At 41.3% G+C, this 6329-nt stretch overlaps 1 pseudogene; it reads right to left on the reverse strand.

Moving 5' to 3' along the window:
* Positions 1-3545: 3545 nt before the first annotated feature.
* LOC140285219 (U2 spliceosomal RNA) lies at positions 3546-3722 on the reverse strand (annotated as a pseudogene).
* Between the last annotated feature and the right edge of the window lie 2607 nt (positions 3723-6329).

Here is a 6329-nt window from a genome sequence, read left to right on the forward strand (position 1 = left end):
TACCCGCTTTTTACCAATTATGGTGGGACATTCACACCTTCTTACAGCGGAACACCTCCACTCCCTGTTTTGATCATTTATGGTCTGGCAATACTACCTTTTCTTACCCGTTTTTGAGTTATTATGGCTGGACATTCACAGCTTCTTGCAGCCGAACACCTCTTCTCCCGCTTTTGATGATGACTGGTCCGGCATTCTTACCTTTTCTAACACATTTTTCAGCAATTATTGTTGGTCATTCACACCTTTCTCATCAGCTTTTTACAAATTATGATCTGACATTCACACCTACTTGCAGCCGAACACCTCGGCTTCCGCTTTTGATGGTGTATATTTTGGCATTCGAACCTTTTCTTACCCGCTTTTTACAAACCATGGTCGGACTTTCATACCTTCTTTTAGCCGAACAACTCCGCTCCCGCTATTGATTGTGTAGAGTTGGGTATTTTAGCCTTTTCTTACCCGCTTTTTACAAACTATGGTCGGACATTCACACCTTCTTACAGCGGAACACCTCCGCTCCCTCTTTTGATGGTGTATGTTCTGGCATTCGAACCTTTTCTTACCCACTTTTTACCAACTATGCTCGGACATTCACACCTTCTTGCAGTGAAACACCTCCGCTCCCTCTTTTGATTGTGTATGTTCGGGCATTCGAACCTTTTCTTACCCGCCTTTTACAAACTATGGTCGGACATTCAAACCTTCTTGTGGCCGAACACATCCACTTCTGCTTGTGATGATGTATAGTTGGGCATTCACACCTTTTCTTACCCATTTTTCAGTAATTATTGGTGGACATTCAGACCTTCTTGCAGCTGAACACCTCCGCTCCCGCTTTTGATGGTGTATAGTCGGGCTTTCGAGCCTTTTCTTCAACGGTGTTTACAAATTATGGTTGGAAATTCAGACCTTGCAGCCGAAACACTCCGCTCCCTCTTTTGATCATACATTGTCGGGCATTCGCACCTTGTCTTACCCGCTTTTTACAAACCATGGTCGGACTTTCACACCTTCTTGTAGCCGAACAACTCCGCTCCCGCTATTGATTGTGTACAGTCCGGTTTTTTAACCTTTTCTTACCCGCTTTTTACCAACTATGGTCGGACATTCGCAGCATCTTACAGCGGAACACCTCCGCTCCCTCTTTTGATGGTGTATGTTCGGGCATTCGAACTTTTTCTTACCCGCTTTTTACAAACTATGGTCGGACATTCAAACCTTCTTGTAGCAGAACACATCCACTTCTTCTTTTGATGATGTATGGTTGGGCATTCGCACCTTTTCTTACCCATTTTTCAGGAATTATGGGTGGATATTCACACCTACTTGCAGTCGAACAGCTCTGCTCCCACTTTTGATTATGTTTGGTTGGATATTCGAACCTTTTCTTAACTGCTTTTTACAAACTTTGGTCGGACGTTCACACCTTCTTGCAGCCGAACATCTCCGCTTCCGCTTTTGATGGTATATATTCGGGCATTCGAACCTTTTCTTACCCACTTTTTACCAACTATGGTCGGACATTCACACCGTCTTTCAAGTGTAACACCTCCGCTCCCTCTTTTGATGGTGTATGTTCGGGCATTCGCACCTTTTCTTACCCGCTTTTTACAAACTATGTTCGTACATTCAAACCTTGTAGCCGAAAACCTCCACTCCCTCTTTTGATCATACTTTGTCGGGCATTCGCACCTTTTCTTACCCGCTTTTTACAAACTATGCTCGGACATTCAAACCTTCTTGTAGCCAAACACATCCACTCCTGCTTTTGTTGATGTATGGTTGGGCATTCGAACCTACTTGTTGCCCGCTTTTCATTAATTATGGGTGGACATTCACACCTTGTCACAGCCAAACACCTCCGCTCCCTGTTTTGATCATGTATGGTTGGACATTCGCACCTTTTCTCACCCGCTTTTTGCAAACTATGGTCGGCCATTCACAGCTTCCTCTCCACCATACTTGTATGGTGGGATATTCACACCCACTTGCATCCGAAGATCTCCGCCCCCACTTTTGTTGATATTTAGTCGGTCATTCACACCTTACCCGTTTTCTTGCCGCCAAACACCTCTGATCTCGCTTTTGATGATGTAAGATTGGGCATTCAGACCTTGCTTTTCCTGCTTTTCACCAACTATAGATGGACATTCACACCTTCTTGCAGCCGAACACTTCCGCTCCACCTTTTAGGTTTCTATCACACCTTTTTTTTCACCGCATTTTATAGATTATGGTTGGAAATTCTCAACCACTCATCCGAAGACCTCTCCTCCCGCTTTTGTTAATATATTTGAACTTTAGTCAGACATTCACACCTACTTGTAGCCGAACACCACCTCTCTAGCTTTTGATGAGGTATGGTCCGGGATTCTTACCGTTTCTAACACATTTTTCAGCAATTATGGTAGGATATTCACACCTTCTTGCAGCTGAACACCTCCTCTCCCACTTATGATCATGTGCGGATTGATTTTCGAAAATTTTCTTTCATGTTTTCTAGCAATTAATTATGGACATTTAGACCTTCTTGCAGCTGAACACCTCCGCTCCCGCTTTTGATCATACATTGTCAGGCATTCGCACCTTGTCTTACCCGCTTTTTACAAACTTTAGTCGAACATTCACACCTTTTTGCAGCCGAACACAGTTTTTTGCAGCCGAATTTGGGCATTCGCACCTTTTCATACCCACTTTTTACCAACTATGGTCGGACATTCACACCGTCTTACAGCGGAACACCTCCGCTCCCTCTTTTGATGGTGTATGTTCGGGCATTCGAACCTTTTCTTACCCGCTTTTTACAAACTATGCTCGGACATTCAAACATTCTTGTAGCCAAACACATCCACTCCTGCTTTTGATGATGTATGGTATGGCATTCGAACCTACTTGTTGCCCGCTTTTCATTAATTATGGGTGGACATTCACACCTTGTCGCAGCCAAACACCCTGTTTCGATCATGTATGGTTGGACATTCGCACCTTTTCTCACCCGCTTTTTGCAAACTATGGTCGGCCATTCACAGCTTCCTCTCCACCATACTTGTATGGTGGGATATTCACACCCACTTGCATCCGAAGACCTCCGCCCCCACTTTTGTTGATATTTAGTCGGTCATTCGCACCTTACCCGCTTTTGGCAAACTATGGCCTTCTTGCAGCCAAAAACCTCTGATCTCGCTTTTGATGATGTAAGGTTGGGCATTCAGACCTTGCTTCACCTGCTTTTCACCAAATATAGTCGGACATTCACACCTTCTTGCAGCCGAACACTTCCGCTCCACCTTTTAGTTTTCTATGGGGCATTCACACCTTTATTTTCACCGCATTTTATAAAAACACCACAGGAACACCGTATTGAGGCTTTGTTCTGACCGCTCATTCGGTGTCGCGTTTCTTTCAAGCATTTCTCCTGGTTAGCCCGCACTCGGCTCGCTCCCAGAGCCGTGTTAAAGTCTACTTCGCATTCACTCTCTTTTCTCAGCAGACTAAAAGAAACTTCCATCCTGCACCGCTGTTAGCTTTTTCACAAGAGCAGAGGAGAGCGCACCGTTCCCAGCGGCACTGCAGTACCGGGTCGATGCTTGGAGTGAACGGAGCAAGCTCCTTTTTCAACTCCTATTGATAAAAATCCATTTAATATGTAGTCCTTGCATAGACATATCACATATTAAACTGATAAGTACAGATGGATTATGTGCAATTAGTAAAGAGAGTAGAGGACGATCTCTCTCGTTGGAAGTCCTTACCTATATCACTTATGGGGAGAGTTACAACCATTAAAATGATGATACTACCAAAAGTTAACTATTTGTTCTCAATGATCCCCATAAAACCATCTGCTACTTGGTTTAAGTCACTAGATTCATGCATCTCCAAATTTCTGTGGAAAAACAAACCACCACGTATTAGTTTAAAAACCCTACAGTAGACCAAGGACAGTGGTGGATTAGATTTACCTCATTTTCAGCACTATTCCTTAGCCAATAGGTTACAATATATATCAAAATGGTTTAAACCTTGTTGTTGTCACAGTTCCCAGAGACGTTGTAATCGTTGAGGATTCTATATTCACCCCCTCATTAGAGGCACGTGTTGCAGATTGATGACACTGAATCTTCTTCTCTGTTCATTGCTGGCATCATTCCCAGCATCGTAAGTGTTCGTGGCATTGTTAGCCTCTTCTTCTGGATCTTGATATCGAGCATCCTTTTGTATTTCTGGTTTGTAAGTCCTCTCTCTTCGTTCACCGGAGTCTTCGTCTCTTTGTCCTTGAGTTTGGTGATTTTTTCTTCTTTTGATGCCTTGACACAGTGTGACAGGTGATACCACATGGGAGATCCTTTAACTTGGACTGCTGTCCCTGTGCTGCGAAATGGCTGTGCTGCTCAAATGGTCTCTCCTTCATCATATACACAGTTATTTATACATCACCTTCCACCATGAAGCGTTGTCCCTTTTTGTTTCTCTCTTTGTTCTTAAAATGCTGTTATAAATGTCTAAACCAATCCATTAAACTAGATCATTTTGGCAGTAAAGCGATCTACAATGTGCTTGGTCGCAAAGCTGCTCATCTGTGGTAAACAGCTCTTCAGAAAGGCATTCTTCAATTGATTTCACTCATTTTATGTAATAATTTTGTGATTTCCTACAAAACTACACTTCTTCTCCCATCTGTCTGAGTATTTAATATTGTCTGGGTCCCGTTAAAACATGTATTTTTCCCATCTAATTCCTTGTTTGCTTTAAAACAAGTATTCCCCATTTTCTATCCCTTCAGTAGCCAACCAGTTTGTATGGAGTACACTGGAGCAACTTGACTGATCAGTAAAACACTGCTTTTGTTGTCACCGCAAGGCTTCCCCCGTCGGTTGTTTCACTGAGACACTACTGAGTAACTACAACTCAACACAGTTTATACACATAACATTCATATACATACTAACAAACAAACAAACAATAATTTATCGCAATTTTCTCATCTCTGTTTGAACGTACACCCAGGTAAATATTCCTGTAGTCTTCTCATACCGACTATGGACCCATTCATTGTTTAACTTCACTGTTTTGCAAATCCTAATTGAATATTACACATTGACATTGAACTTTACTGGATAAGCAGGTCTTCATTGCATTCAGCAGCCTATATGTGAGCATTTATGTGTAAGCTGTTCTTCTTTGCATTTATCAGCAGCAAGCAATTCTTCACTGCACATGCATATGTAAATAGTAAAACAATTCCAATGTGTTAGCGAAACCTTCTATATCACAGTGGTTTCTAAGGTCTATTTTAAGTTCTTTGCCATCAGTGAGATGACATTGTTTACAAAGTGTGTCAAATTATCACTGAAGATCTTTTCAGGAATTTCAAATCTAGAAATGAGTTATTTTACGCGTGATTTTGCTACTGAGAGTGCATCTGCTTGTGCACATGGAAATATTTCAGACCATTTGGTAAAAACCTCTGTTGTCACTGAGCAGAATCGTTTCCCTTAACATTAATTTAGTTCAATGAAATCTACAAAATAATGAAATAATGAAATCCAAACAAATATGTTGAAAAAGATACACTGGCTTAGGGAATTATCTTCGTTTTGGTCTTAGATTGCCCTGTGGAATGTATTTTGCACATATTTGACCTGCTAGACAAAACTTTATTCATTTATTTATTCTAAAAAAATGTTTTTAATAATTAGTAAAACCATATGCTGTAAAAACCTTGTTCATTATTGCTTCCATCCCTCCTGTTGAGACATGACATGGTCCGTGGCTCAATACTGCAGCATATTTAAACAAATTCTTTGGCAGTATGGTTTTCCTTCCGGTCATTCATACGAGTCTATTGTAGATGGCAATTGAATAACATCTAATAATGCTAAAATATTTGTAGTTTATACATTTAGCTGTGGATGTCAACATACCTGTTTTTCCAATGCTGTGTTAACACATGTACAGTTGAGAAGGCATACTGACTGTCAGTGTAAACGTTAACAACCTTTTTGTTATTTAATTTACAAGCTTCAGTTAAAGCTACCAATTCGACTGCTTGAACAGAGTAATTTTTTGGTAGTGGTTGTTTTAAGAAAACTTCAGTTTCTGTTACTACTGCAAATCCTGTAGCATTTGTGCCATCAGGGTTTTTTGCTTGACCTGTTGAATAAATATAGTTATTTCTGCATTTTCATAACGTATATCAGTTAAGTCTGGCCTGGGTAAAACACTGATGGTTATTTCTGACATGCAATCATGAGGCTTTCCATCTGTGGGGTAGGTAGCAGTGTGGATGGATTAAGTGTAGCACATCTCTCGACAACAAGGTGTGG

Source organism: Leuresthes tenuis, unplaced genomic scaffold, assembly GCF_036924035.1.
Source record: "Leuresthes tenuis unplaced genomic scaffold, fLeuTen1.0.hap1 SCAF_34, whole genome shotgun sequence".
Lineage (NCBI taxonomy): Eukaryota > Metazoa > Chordata > Actinopteri > Atheriniformes > Atherinopsidae > Leuresthes > Leuresthes tenuis.